This window comes from Dermacentor andersoni, chromosome 4 (assembly GCF_023375885.2).
Source record: "Dermacentor andersoni chromosome 4, qqDerAnde1_hic_scaffold, whole genome shotgun sequence".
Lineage (NCBI taxonomy): Eukaryota > Metazoa > Arthropoda > Arachnida > Ixodida > Ixodidae > Dermacentor > Dermacentor andersoni.
Genome location: NC_092817.1, coordinates 19,125,361 through 19,140,276, shown reverse-complemented (window position 1 = coordinate 19,140,276; position 14,916 = coordinate 19,125,361). Strand labels below are relative to the sequence as shown.

General features: G+C 45.8%; 1 non-coding gene across 1 annotated transcript; it reads right to left on the bottom strand.

Annotated features, from left to right (window-relative positions):
* Window positions 1–10,904: 10,904 nt before the first annotated feature.
* On the bottom strand, window positions 10,905–10,977 carry TRNAL-CAA (transfer RNA leucine (anticodon CAA)). Its single transcript has one exon. It is a non-coding gene; the product is annotated as a tRNA-Leu (tRNA).
* Window positions 10,978–14,916: the final 3,939 nt, after the last annotated feature.

Below are 14,916 nucleotides of genomic sequence, written 5' to 3'. Positions count from 1 at the left end.
GCACGTAAAACCCCGAACTTCGAAGCAATCGTTGTACACCTTTCTTTTCAATGTCAGAAAGAAAAGAAATATTTACATAAAGGCCACGGTAAGCTTCCTGACGGGGTTTGGTAATGCCATGCTGTATGATCTCCAACCCATTTTTCTTTTTCTATAAAGTGCCTTCCCATGATCAGGGTCCCCTGTGAGTAATTGACCTACGTAAACGTACTCTTGCACAGATTCCAGAGGTTGACTGTCGATCATGAATTCTTCCCCAGTGTAGGATGTGTAAATTCTGTGTTCACTCTCCCTCCCTCGAAACGTCACGCAATGGAAATTATGTTGCCATGGAAGGATGCTTAGCCTTATTGTCGTTTACTTAAAAAGCAAAGACCGCAACAACAAAAAGGCTAATTAACACTTTGGCCGCACCCTGCATTCACACGACACTTACAAGCTGAGGCATCCCGCGTGAGTGCATCTGAGAAGGACATATGCAGATGTGTCAGTCCAGCATCGGCCACAGAGAAACTCGAATAAGAGATTACAGGACCCCCAGTCACGCTGGGCCCTGCCAGGTGCACTATACACCAGTGAGGTCTTTCGTTCCTATGGGCGGCGGCGCGGTTGCAGCAAACCCGAGCGTTCCGCGTTTATCACATTGCTATAGATATGTCATTGCACGATACTTAGGAAACCTTGTTCCGTCTTAACCATGCTGACGCTTAATTGCATGCTGTCCATTCTAAAGAAGCTGAACAAGTCCCCTGAACGCACAGAGCTTCCGAGAACAAAGCTAAAAATTACCGAAAATGGAAGTGAATCTGTCTTTCTTGCGCTGTTAACCCTTTCGCGCTTCTATATAGCGTAGGATGAGAGTAGGTGTGAAATAAACGCCTCGTACGCAACGAGGAAGTTCATTGCTTTTAATTACGGATTTTTCGCCGCGTGTTACGTGCATGTTCGTTATCACCAACTCATGCTGTCACCACTAATTGAAGATTCGCGGGCATTTCAGAGGTCACTTTTCACCTTTTCCCACCATGTTTTAATGCTTTCTGTGGAGTGCAAGGAGCTAAAAACACGCTATCCATGTTTTGGGCATTATGTAAAACTTAACGTACGTTTTTATACAAGAACTAGCTGCGACTCGCCATGCTGGCTCATGCAGTGGCTTTGGCATGCAATGCTGATTAGCAAATAGGTCGCAGATTATAGCCACGACAGTCACATTCAGATTGCAGGAATACAAAACAATTTATTTATTTATTTATTTATTTATTTATTTATTTATTTATTTATTTATTTATTGACAACTATTGCTTTGCTGGATTCTGCATATACAATAAAGTGTCTATTAATGGATGATAACGTGAGTGCACTGCGCCCTAAGTGCCAGTTAAAGAACTCCAAGTGGTCCAAATTAACCAGATGCTCTCCACCGCGGCGGTCGCTTTGGGACAACCTTTGGGACGTCAAACCACATAATCAATCAAGAAGCAGCTGCAGACGCGAAGCTACAGCATCAACAGCACGGAACATCAGATCACATCACGCGAACACCCACGTTGATATCATACGCCACAAGCTGCTTTGCGAAAGCGGGTATTCGTAATCTTCAAACAACCGCATATTATTTCGCCATGGCACGCTGACAAGTGGCCTTGTCTCACAAAGCGCTTAGTGAACGCAGATCGCATTACGGAGCAAGGTTATAGTCTACTATAGCAGGATATTCGCGGTATTTAACGCCGTCTTCTGACAGAACGAAAGCCACTAACGCCAACGTACGACGATGAACCACCTTTCTGACCGGGACGCTATCGTCTGGTCCCTCGACATACATGCCAATATCCTCGACCTAAGTTCGCTATCCACGGACTTCGGCCCCAAGACACAGAATGACACTCGCACGGACCTTAAAGCCGTGGAGCATCTCGCGCACGGACACGACCTCGGCGTGCGAAAGGCATCACAGTCGAGAGTGGAACATACGGAACCACCCACGCCAGGAAGACACAAGTGGCGATGGAGCAGGATCCTTTATGCACGGGTATCGTGATCCGTCGTTCGCAATCGCTAGAACGTCTCTGTTTCCCTGCTGGTAAAGAGCGAATGCTGCTACCAAAGAGAAGAACACGTCACAGGAAGCCAGCACGCGAGAGTGTAAGGAAGCCGCGAGGAAGAACACGGGTTTCATTCTTGGAAGAGGCCGAGCGGAAGCGAGGGCGCGAGTCTGGGCTCAGAGTATACCAGCAGCCACGGGACGCCATGTCAGAGACAAGGGTGAGCTCGGGTGAAGTACACGAGAGACTGCGAGAGCAAGGAGGAATAGACGATGATGCCTGTTGAGGCGTGACAACAACCTGGATGTTGATCGGCAGCATCGATCGCCTCGCCGACTCGCGGGAGAGAGACCCGCCGCTTGTCTGCCGCAGCCGCATGCAGGCGCAGCAAGCACCGCGTCCAGCCCAGCGGACCGTGTGTTTATGCTAATGGACAACTCCCACCGCACCTTTGAAACCGATTCCCTGTCGTCGGCCACCGCCACGCCACGCGGGCCCTGCTATCGTTGCCCGTGGGCTGGGAGTGAGTGAACGAGCGAGAACGCCAAAAGGCGCATCGGGCGCCACGACAACCTCCACCCCACTTTTGCCCTTCCTTCGCGTCCCCGCAGACTTCCGCGCCTCTTTTCAGCCGCTATCCCATCGCTGCTGCTGCTGCTGCCATACCTTGCTGCTTTTCAGCACGCGGCGTCTCGCAGCCGTCTCTTTTGAGTGACAGCCAACCCCGGTCTCCCAGCGCTCCGAGGAAGCGGCGGCCGCAGGCAGAGCGGAAGCCCTGTTCGGCGCGCCGTCAGTGTTCTCGGGCGAACGACGCCGCGCATGTATATTATCGGCGCATGCATATACATGCGACGTCGTGCACACACCATGTTCATGGGGGGCAGAGCAGCTAAACATGTATCGCTTGCTGGGACTATACCTGACTGTCGAGAACACGAGCTCCCCCGTCTCGCTCCGTTTTCGTCGCTCGCCTCCCCCCCTTTTCTCCGTGCTCCATCGCGCCGCGAGCTTCGTTTGACGAAAGCGATACAGTGATCGGTCGACTAGAACGCGATAGGGAGTGACGCGCGCGCGTACCGCTACGTTGAAATGCACGCGCCCGCTGTCCTCTCGCAGACAGTGCCTTTCTTTCTCTCTCCCTCTTTATTCATGCCGTACAGTCCGCAAACACCAGAGTAACGTAGTTTCGCGCGATTAGCCTACCATCCCTATACATTCGACACGCACACCTAAAGCAATGCTATGCAAAAGGAAAACGCGCATTATGCCAGCATGTACGTAATGGTATCACATAAAAAATAATTGGAAAAGAGCAGCAGTATCACGAGCATACCTTTTGCAAAAAAAAAAAAGAACAGAAAGAAAAGAATTAGGTGTACAATCAGCCACAAAAACAGCCACATTTCGTAACGTAATTGTGGAAAGAAACGTATACTCATGAGCACAGAATAAAAACGACACACAGCGTTTTTGACTTTGTCACGCTCGGTGAGCGTAGTCCGGTTGACAAATCGAACACAGAGTGAACTGGAAGAGCACTGCGCTTAATGATGACTGCGATTATCATCAACTACGCCCCGTACCCACCATGCGGAATAGACCAAAGACCTTTCTGATTCGAACTGCCTTTCTGTATATTACTGGTCGAATAGGTATGCGCCATGTCGTCACAATTGTTTTTCTTTGAACCTCATCGGACTATCTGTGTTTGTTATTGTTTAATAATTGTTGAGAATCGGGAAGGTAGAATATATCAAAACTACACACAGTCACGAAACTATAACTATACACAGTCACGAAATTGAAGTTGCCCCTTTCACCATTTTACACACGCGTGCACGTTCCCCAGAACAGAGACATACTAACCCCAATATTTCCGAACGAGGGTTCCTAAACTGTATACACCAAGTTGAGCGCATCGCCACCCTACGCCTGAAGAAGACTCTATGCTTCTCAAGGAACGCCATGGAGTGTCAACGAAGCTCAGTGACAGCTTCTGTCGAGGAGAGGCGCTGCCATTTACTTTTTTGAGGAAGCTCAGAGTAAAATTGATTTCGAAGAACGACTGAGGAATATGAAAGAAAGTAATGGGTTGCGAGAATGTTGTACAGGCAATATGTTGACTCACAGTGGATGGAGCAAGAGAACTGGGAACCTTACCAGCAAGTACGCGACCGGTATAGTAAGTAACATGGTAACAAAGAACGTCAAACGCAAAGTCATAGAGGTTGACAAGTCTCCTGAGTGGCGGCAATGGAAAAAAAAAATATGCTGTGAGTAACTACCTAAGAGGTAAAAATGAAATCAGGAAAGAAACAATTTATGATAACTCAAATGGAAGCAGTTTACTTTTCGAAACGAAATGAGGATGCTTTAGACATATATAGCGAGGTACACCAAGAAAGAAGAATCATGTGCTCGCTACAGTAAAGCTGGGGAAGCGACGGAATATGTTTTATTAGAATGTGAAGATATCCAGCTGTCTGTTTTGGCTCAGCTGGTCTCCTTGGGGCCCTTTGGTTCAGGAATAGTAGGTGTAAGGTAAACATGTCCGCAGTAGAGATTAGTAAAAAGCGATCGGTGGTTTGGTGGGAGAAGAGTAGGGAGGCCACAAACAACGGAAATGAGGCCACGGCGGCCGCATTTCGCTGAAGGCAAAATGCAAAAACGCTCGTATGCTTAAATTAGGTACAACGTAAAGAACTCCAGGTGGTCGAAAATAATCCGGGGTCCCCCAATACAGCGTGCGCATAAATAATGACATCGTGATTGGGTATATATGTAAAAATACCCAGAAGTTAACACAGCTATGAATTGGGCTAGTTGGTGTACGTTCGTTGTTATTGCACTATGTACAGTACGCACTAATGGGGAGAGGATGGACACTGGGTGGGAACGAAGACGCAAGCGAAGAGAGCATTCGCTATGCTGAAGAGAGACGAGAGAATCAAATGGCACGTGAAGCACGTTGTAGTTGAGATCACTGTGAAGGTGAACTTCCGCCTTAATTGTGGCAATTTCCACGATCACCAAGAATGATTACGGAAAGCAGTATTGCAAGCGGGAATGAAAAGTTTTCCGTCTAGGACGCTATGTAAGGCTAATACGCGCATGCCATTCGTGACCTGAAAGTACACCGGGCGCGCAGCGTTAATTAAACAAGGGAATGACACACAAGATGGATGACGATTACTGTTTGGAGGCAATCAAGCTAATCCCCGAAAGATGCAATTTTTCGCTCGTAGGGTGGCAAATAAATCTCACTTCCCTACCCCCCTACCCCTTGACCGTCCCAAATTTTTATACAAAAGAGCTGGTAATTCTATGTCACAGTAGGACTCTTTCCCCCTGCAACTTCAACTTTGTTTTGTAACAACAGTGCAAAGTGACAAAGCACAAAGACAAGGAAGGCCGCGGGCCAAGCAACAAAGGGCACGGCACTTGTCCCGTGGCCTTCTTTGTCTTTGTGTCTTGTTGTTTCGAGCTTTTGTGAAAAAAAAAAAAAAGCAGTTATACCAGCTTTCCCAACTCTCCGTCCTTTCACCGCTTTAGTCTGTGGCTCAAGCTGTGACTCAAGCTTTGATCGCGAGTAAAACGCGCGGAGATGCGGTATGAGCCTCGCCTCCGTCATCCGGCCTCGCCTGCGCGCAGCCGAAGTCGCGGAGGGGCGTGGGGGGAGGGGGGGGGGGCGGCGGCAGAAACGGACGCGCGCCCTTTCTTCAAAAGTCCTCGGCCGATTCGAAAGAAGCATGTGCCATACGTCGAATCAATGTGCGCGTCAGTTCTTCCTTTGCAATATTGAAACTCGCCGCGGTGCATTACCTGGGATCAATACGAACGCGGTGTGCGGGCCTCGGCGAAGCATTCTGCGTGAAAGGATGAGCGTTGCTCTCTTTCTCATGGCACCTGCTGCAGTCCTGTAAACACGCTGCGTAGGCGGATCTGGGGCGGCTTTCTCCAGGAACAGTTTCCCGGCCAGCTGCCATGTATGTGCGTCTCATTTCAAAAGCGACACTAGCCTTTCTGCAGTTCCCGAAGTCGACGGACCTCAGTGACTGGCTGTATAGTCTTTATGTGAACCTCTAGCTGGTTAAACCGGAATATGTATCTCAGTGAACGAGATGTTAGAACCATGGTCTCACACAACCCCGCTACAGAAGGCCACAAAAGCGCTGTTTCGATTCCTGAAGGTAACCGAACTGAGCGACCATCTGTGACAAAGCACTTCCAAAATGTCAGCAACTCCAATGCACATGAACTCTTGAATTTATTTATTTATTTAGTTAGTTAGTTAGTTAGTTAGTTAGTTAGTTAGTTAGTTAGTTAGTTAGTTAGTTAGTTAGTTAGTTAGTTAGTTAGTTAGTTAGTTAGTTAGTTAGTTAGTTAGTTAGTTAGTTAGTTAGTTAGTTAGTTAGTTAGTTAGTTAGTTAGTTAGTTAGTTAGTTAGTTAGTTAGTTAGTTAGTTAGTTAGTTAGTTATAGTCCTGCCCCACGGGCGCACAAAATGACATTAACTGGCTAATGCCTTAAACTTTAATGTCATTCGCGGGGTGCCACACGGACATGCTTAATGGCATTAAAGCTTAATGCCATTCGCGACGTAATGCGTTCTCGTAACTCACTTGGCCATCAAATCTGTACTCTCGTTCCCAATGTATCCACATTCTGACGAGACTAAACGGTTTGTTAGTGAATAACAATTAATATACTCTTCAGTTTCTTTAAGAAATTGCTGTTTCTCGCGGCGCAGTGCGCTCTTGCAATAATTACAACTCACTTGGCCGTCGAATGCGTATACGCTCGTTTCCAACGTCCCCGCCACGGCCGTGGTGACCACATTCTGACGATATTAAGCTAACCTGTAGATAAAAACAACTAATATATTCTTCACTTTTTAATATGAGCTCTTTATTTTCGTAGAGATCAGCAGGCAATCTTGCCGCTAAGCATGGCTCGAGCACTAATCGTGAGCGCGTTATCCAGGAGAAGCTTTTCGTTTGCACGGCGGCGGCTCCTTGCCTTGTTGGCCTCATACTGAAGCCTTCGAATTATTCGACGATGTTTGGCTCGAAGGAGCACATACGCCAGAAGAAACTGGAGCACATGGTCAAATTCTTCAGGACCGCTGCTTGGGAGCTTTGAAGCTGTGAGCGCCATATTACCAATTTCAACGCTTTGGCTACGCTATGGATTAACCGTCGAGCTAGCTTTGGCTTCAAACAGCTTACGGCTGGTACAACAGTGACATTCCTGAAGTAAACTACACACAATACGTCGATTAATGTTTCTCACGCGATTTCTTAAGCATCTGCTCCCTAGATAACTTATCTTATTCTATTACGATTGGCAAGCAAACTTAACCGTTTCACTGCAGCTATCGCCATCGCAACGTTTAATGTCATTAAGTATGCGCGTGTAGCAGCGATCGAAATATAATGGCATTAAGAAACTTAATGTTTTAAACTATTAATGGCATTAACCTGGCCCGTGTGGCACAGGTATTAGTTAGTTAGTTAGTTAGTTAGTTAGTTAGTTAGTTAGTTAGTTAGTTAGTTAGTTCAAAGCAATAACTATAGAAGAATCAACATAACGAATTTACAGAGACAAATAAAAAATACAAATGAAATGCACATAAAGCTGCACAAACGAGGGGTAACTACGATTTAAACGTGATTCCACAGGGCTATGGAAAACTCATCGCTGCCGGCAGATTCAATGACGTCAGGGGGAATTAGATTCCACTCGATGATGGTGCGGGTAAAAAGAATTCTTGAACGTAAGCGTACTATAAACGTCATTTTTTTTACCTTAAACATGTGGTCAAGCCGATGTGAGATGCACGACAGCAGTTTAAGGTAGGCGTTCTTATTTATGCGTGATTGTAGTACATATTGCTTAAAAAGGAAATACAAGAATTCGACGTGACGCAAGCGTGGGCTAGCCGAGGTAATTGCTTATCGCAGTGACTTTCTTTTAATCCCTTCCTCCACTTTTGCCTTCTCTCAGTGCAGTGTAGCCAACTGGACGAATTTACTAGATCCAGATCTATCTATCTATCTATCTATCTATCTATCTATCTATCTATCTATCTATCTATCTATCTATCTATCTATCTATCTATCTATCTATCTATCTATCTATCTATCTATCTATCTATCTATCTATCTATCTATCTATCTATCTATCTATCTATCTATCTATCTATCTATCTATCTATCTATCTATCTATCTATCTATCTATCTATCTATCTATCTATCTATCTATCTATCTATCTATCTATCTATCTATCTATCTATCTATCTATCTATCTATCTATCTAACTAACTAACTAACTAACTAACTAACTAACTAACTAACTAACTAACTAACTAACTAACTAACTAACCTACCAACCAACCGACCTATTCTACATCCTGTCAAACCTCATCCTACAATGAATCTTCAGACTTTGGGGTATCCACAAAGTGGCCTTTCAGGTTTTCTTTCTCGTTCTCCTATATCTGTATCTATACATCTAACATTCATCAACACCATCATCATGGTCTTCCTCGTCGTCATCGTATCAACAATCGGCTTCTTTGCACCTAGTGTTCTGCTTCGTAGCTTTCTGGTGCGCCGGTATAACAAAGAATTCAGTATTACCAAAATAATTAATTATGTAAGCAAGTAATTAATACGTTATTTAGTTAATTAAGTGATTAATTGATTGATTCATCCCCTAAAGTATTCGTAGAAACCCCGGTGAAACAGCACGTAAGTCATTTAGCTGCGATGAACCGCAGTAGTTAGTTCGAAACTCAACTTGCCAAACTACAAAGGCATGATTATGACAGGCAAGGAGAAACTACAGCAAGCGTGGGCTCACATTTCGGGCGCGGCAAGAGACAAAACGATCCGCAATTCACAATAGCGTTTCGCGCCATGACCTAAAGCCAACATACGTATATGCTTAGGAATGAAAGCCCACATGATAGACCGCAAATTTAAGTCACAGACAACAGAACCATCTTGCCATTTGTTATGCACGCCACGCATGCGAGAGAATATTCGATAATTCCTCCGTCGTGCTCGGCCGGCTCTATATCTGCCTATCGGCATTGTTCATGAAAGCATATGCGCGCCCAGAAGAAAAGGAAAATACAATAACATGATTAAAATAATTTAGAAGAAAACAAGAAAGCGCCTGCGGGGATTTTACGCATATGAAAGGACGTCTCGTGCTCAAGAATATCATCGCTGTACTAAATGCGCGCCCGTCTTATTGTCTTCGCTGTTATGTCACAATAACTTTCCAGCCTATGTGAATGCATTCGGAAATGAATCGAGGCGTAAGGAAGGCAGACAGCCTACCAACTATCGATTTCGACCCATGTAAAAGAGTATAAGACAAGAGTGGCATAGATCTGTGAAGGTTTGTTTTGTAAGAGTAAAAAGAAAAAAGAAAAAACAAGACAGGCACAATGAAAGACTGAGAAGAAAAGCAAGAAAAACTGCGAATCTGTGAATTGATGGTGAAATTTGTCTTCGTCTAGCGTCCCGTAAGCAAATTTAGCTTTCTGGACATGACTTCGACTGTCATTGTATATTGCCATCAGTGAAACACGCTTCAATTGTGAGCTGCTTTCAGATCCAGTGAACGTGCCCGGGCATCTCCGGGGCCCTTCTGATCCCGTTGCCAGCTGCACTCGAATACGCCAAACAAGCGGCCATCTTTACGTGCCACCCACTTGCCTATTCGAAAAATGAGAATTTGCACGACGATACCATACATAAAAATTTGCAATGATAACCCTGCATTCATACTGACAGGCCACAACAAAGCCAATATGGCGGACGGCGATTCTCTCAGTAGATCTCGCTCAACGCCTACATTCAATGCTTTACTTGCGCCGCAATTTCAGTCTCTTGTCAGGCTGTCAAAGTGTCTTAAACGACGCTGCACTTTCTTTTTTTTTACAGTACTCTCATTTTCTTTTGCAAAAATGATGTTCAATTCTGTCAGCATAAAGTCATCAGAAGGTAAATACATAAGAGTATTTGTTAACGATATTTGTAAGTGGTATGCGTCCTCTTACCAATTTCTTCCAGGGATTCCGGGCTTCGCGATCACAGCCGAATACATCTGTTTACATTGTGTTAGCCAGAATTTCCTTGACCCGCAAAGCATAAACATTCATTTTTCTTGTGTGCTAATGAACTTGAATCCTTCTTAATTGCCATATCAGCACTGGCAAAATGTGGCTGTTGAAGGTTGTGTCGAAAATGCAGGGAAATTCCACATGAAGGCAGGAGATGCAGGCATTTTAATGCTATATTAACGTAAAACGATACGAAACACTCCCTGTATGTGTATATATATATATATATATATATATAGATTGGGGACCGCGTTCTGAACATTGTGCGTGTCTCGCATGTATACTACGAAGGGCCTCGATTTATTTCTTGAGGACGTTATAGTTGGGGCAAAGAACTGGTCTAGTATGTTTGTCTGGTGACAGGAAGAGAGAGAAAGAGCCGCTTTATCGAACCCTGAAGCGTTTTGCCTGGAGGAAAGCTTAGATATATAGCGTCTCCAGATGGGCATGATGAAAAACGAATGGTCATGCAGAGTACGTGACACCCCCCCCCCCCCCCCCCACACACACACACACACACACATATATATATATATATATATATATATATAAACGAGAGGAAAGGGGGTTAACCGAGGGGCCCGATTTTTTTTCGTCGTATCATAAGAAGCCAACAAACACTGACACCAAGGACAACCTAGGGGAAATTACTTGTGCTTAATAAATGAAATAATGAAACGATAAATAAATGGTAAATAAAGTGTATGAAAAAACAACTTGCCGCAGGTGGGAACCGAACCCGCAGCCTTCGCATTTTGCGTGCGATGCTCTACCAATTGAGCTACCACGGCGCCGTTTAATCCACTTTAATTACCATTTATTTATCGTTTCTTTATTTCATTTATTAAGCACAAGTAATTTCCCCTATGTTGTCCTTGGTGTCAGCGTTTGTTGGCTTCTTAAAAAAAAATATGTATATATATATATATATATATATATATATATTCGTTTTTCATCATGCCCATCTGGAGACGCTATATATCTAAGCTTTCCTCCAGGCAAAACGCTTCAGGGTTCGATAAAGCGGCTCTTTCTCTCTCTTCCTGTCACCAGACAAACATACTAGACCAGTTCTTTGCCCCAACTATAACGTCCTCAAGAAATAAATCGAGGCCCTTCGTAGTATACATGCGAGACACGCACAATGTTCAGAACGCGGTCCCCAATCTTTCCGTCAACCTCTTTCCTTTTTCACTCTCTTTCTCTCCACCACTTGCACCATCTCTTGTCGCGAGTGATATATCGACGACTTATCTAGCACAGGAAAGCAACAGTGGTTTCGTACCCTCCTTGTGAAGGCCGAGAGACACGTCGGCGCGTCTCGGCGGATCCCTTTATCCGAGCGTATACCTGCAGCCACGAATCCCTCAATCCGAGCCTGCAGCGCTTCGGCGGAGCTACTTTCGCTCTGATTGCCTACACGTCTCCATCTGTGTGCTGCATGTCGCACGCAGGAGCCGACGCGGGGGATCTCCAGCCGCGCTTCTCAATTCAAGTCCCGCAATCCCGCAGCCGTATAGGAATAGCTCGGTTCGCGGTGTCCCCGCACACACCGCACCCAAAAATAACCACCCTCACGAAGGGTACACATGGCTAACCCACACGCATATAGGCTCGCACTGAGCCTGTGGACAAACATTGCAGCGAGAAAAGGCGGGCCGAACGAACGCAATTTGTCACCCACTCGAGAAAGCGCGCCGCACCGCGGGAGCTCGGCGGCGAAGAATGCTTCTCAAGATGGGGGAGGATGCTGTTAGCGCCGCACACTCGGTGTTACGGGCGCGCAGCAGAAGGGCAGGCCGTTCATCGCGCGCGTTCGCGGCTTCGGCCGAAGAGCGGCGGCCCGCGTGACAAATGCGAACGGGTTCGAGATGTGACTCGGTAAAGGGTAATGGGCGGGGGTGGGGGCTGGCGGCGCTGTAACAATGGCGTTTCGTCGACCCAAACCGTTGCCGAGGGCCACGCTTCCAGCCGGTACGTGTACAGTGCTCAAATGGTCGCAAACCTGTGTGCTTTCGCGTCTGCGCCTAGGTACGCGTACGTTCGCGTACGCGTGTGTTTTTGCGTGTGCATATACGTGTGCGCGCGTGTGTGTGCGTGTGTGTGCGTGTGTGTGTGAGAGAGAGAGTGTGAAGGGGGGGGGGCGTGAAGTGAGGGAGCCAAATTTTGGTATTTTGTTATCACCATGGCTTTACGGAGGTTCCCGAAACGCAGAGCGACAGTTCGCACATCTTATACATCGTTTAGCTACATACCATCATTACAAGTGTGACGAAAGAGGTCTACGAGCCAAGGTGGCTTTGTTGCAGCTTCTGACAGGATGCCAGTTTTACTAAGCGCAGAAGTGCTTTATTCGTTTATGTCTCGCTACTTCATGTCAAATGTAAACATATTGTGCAGAACCTTCAATACGGTATTGTAAGCTACTATTTTTGCATTTGCGATCTTTCATACACATGCCAAAGTGCAACAGCAATCCACTAATACGTTTCCCATTAATGTTTCCTTTTTAACCTTTGTTTTATTTCGTTTTAATACCGCTGAAGTTTCATGGGTTCACAGGCCTTACTTTCTTTCTGCATTTTTAATGCGTACACGAGGAACTGGAAGCCATAGCCATGGAACCCGCAGCGTTATACTGTAAGCATGCAAGGAATCATGTGCGCTGATGATATTGAAATAAATCATTTCACGCTTGCACCTGCTTCCACACTGGAGATAGACGGACAATTTTCTGAGCAAGCAGTGAGGCTATACAATTTATACCAATCTTCAATATATGTATGCGGCTTAGTATGACTAGGCTGTCGCGAAGTCAGAGATTACTGAAATTAATGCTGATTGTGCTTTGACTGTTTGCCTGGCTGATGTTTCGAATCCATCGTAGTTATTGTAAATCTATCGATGGAGCCGAAAACAGGCTCTGAGAGATGAGAGGTTCTCTTTAACAAAAGCTGGAGATGTTTGCCTGGCTGACGGTCTAAACGTGCAACTGCCATTTTTAGGGGCACGCGTCGAGGCCAATATTCAGTTCAAAGCAAGCTCTGATGTCCCTATTTGAATAGATACGTTTATACCTCTGCCAGCGACCCAGTTCTCAAATAATGTATCTGTTTATTGGCATCTTTGCATACGTTAAACCAACGAACTTGATCTGGCCCAAGCACAAAACTGAGCCACACGGCGTCGAGAAACGTTTCAGCTTAGCACCGCCCCTCCGTTTACCAAAAGCAAACCGTCCGTCGGTTTCAGATTGACCGGTGTCGTTTCAGTGGTCAGGCTCCCATTGCGGAACAATGGTCGAGTCGAGGACCTAAGCAATGTCGGGACACAGGCGCTGTTGAAAGCGAGCGGAGGTGTTGCAAACGGGTTGCCGTGTTACACTCCCGTCTCGCCGTTCACGAGAGCGTATACCCTCCCCCACTGCTTTCCCGCTAAGTCAAGGCAGAACACCAGCCACGTTGAATACTGCGGCCTTCGTGGGGCGTCCTTTCATACTATTCCTTCCCTGTAGTTCCTTGGCAATAGGCATGCCTCTCTTGAAGGCGGTTGAAGCGCAATTTACAGAGAGAGGGGAGAGATGTGAAAATCGACTTCATTCTACAAATGGCATTTTGTCCGAATGAGCATTGCTAAAAAAATTATCTTCAAATCAACAAAGCCATTTAAAGAGAAATGCTTAGAATTGCACACTTATTCTTCGGTGTATCAGCAAAAGCGTGGAAAATAGATGAAGGTCACCGTTTTTGGTTTTCTTCGAGTAAAAATGAGCTTTTTTTTTCTTTTGTGTAGTTATTGTTGCCCACTAGGCTTTGCTTTTATCACTGCAGCTATCGTTCTTAACTCTTCTTGTTTCTCGGCATAATAGTTGTATGCCAGGCGTTATGCGCCTGGTTTTCGAATAACTCAGCTCCATCTATTTCATGCCCGATGTTAGCTTTCTATAGGTAACTCTGGCAGCAATAAATAAATAAATAAATAAATAAATAAATAAAAGCCCGAAGGTGAGCGCTGCTCAGTCACGACAACAAATTATGAGAAACGTAAGTACACTGTCACGTTGTAGCGACAGTGAAAAACCTGTCAGTGTCACAACTCTGAGTCACGAATCTAACTCGTTACTGGGCGAACTTGTTCCCAGAACTGGTGCCTAAGTTCTGGGCAGACTATCGCGAACTTGTGCCAGCGCCCTGCGTGGAATGAGGGCTCGCTTGTCTTCACGTAACCTGCACTCCAGCTCAAAGGTATAGGTCTATAGTATAAAACACGAAATGATCACAACATTTCAGGTATCCATTGTTCATGCGCTTTCCCAAAGTCTTGATCAGCATTTTCTTTTTCATTATAACTTTGGCTTGAGATCCTTTTGAAGAGGTATTTGAGTTGCGAAAGGGTGCGTTGTAGTCTCGATAGGCTGGCCGCTCCCGATCCGTCCTTGTGGATGTGGAGTCCAAGTAAAGTATAGTGTCGACTTACGGGATTGTTGTCCTGCTCAAGGAGCAAGACATGCTAAGAATGATACAAACACTGCTCACCAGCCGTATCACATACGACGCTCCGTACCTGGTTTCAAAAAACGCATAAATAGAAAAGCTCAACATCATATTAAGGAAGGCAATCAAAGCCACCCTAAGACTTCTCTCCCCCCCCCCCCCCCCCTCCGCATGGCCTCCACTACACGTCTCCTTAAGATGGGTGTTCACAATACGGGGCAAGAGTTAGCCGAAGGG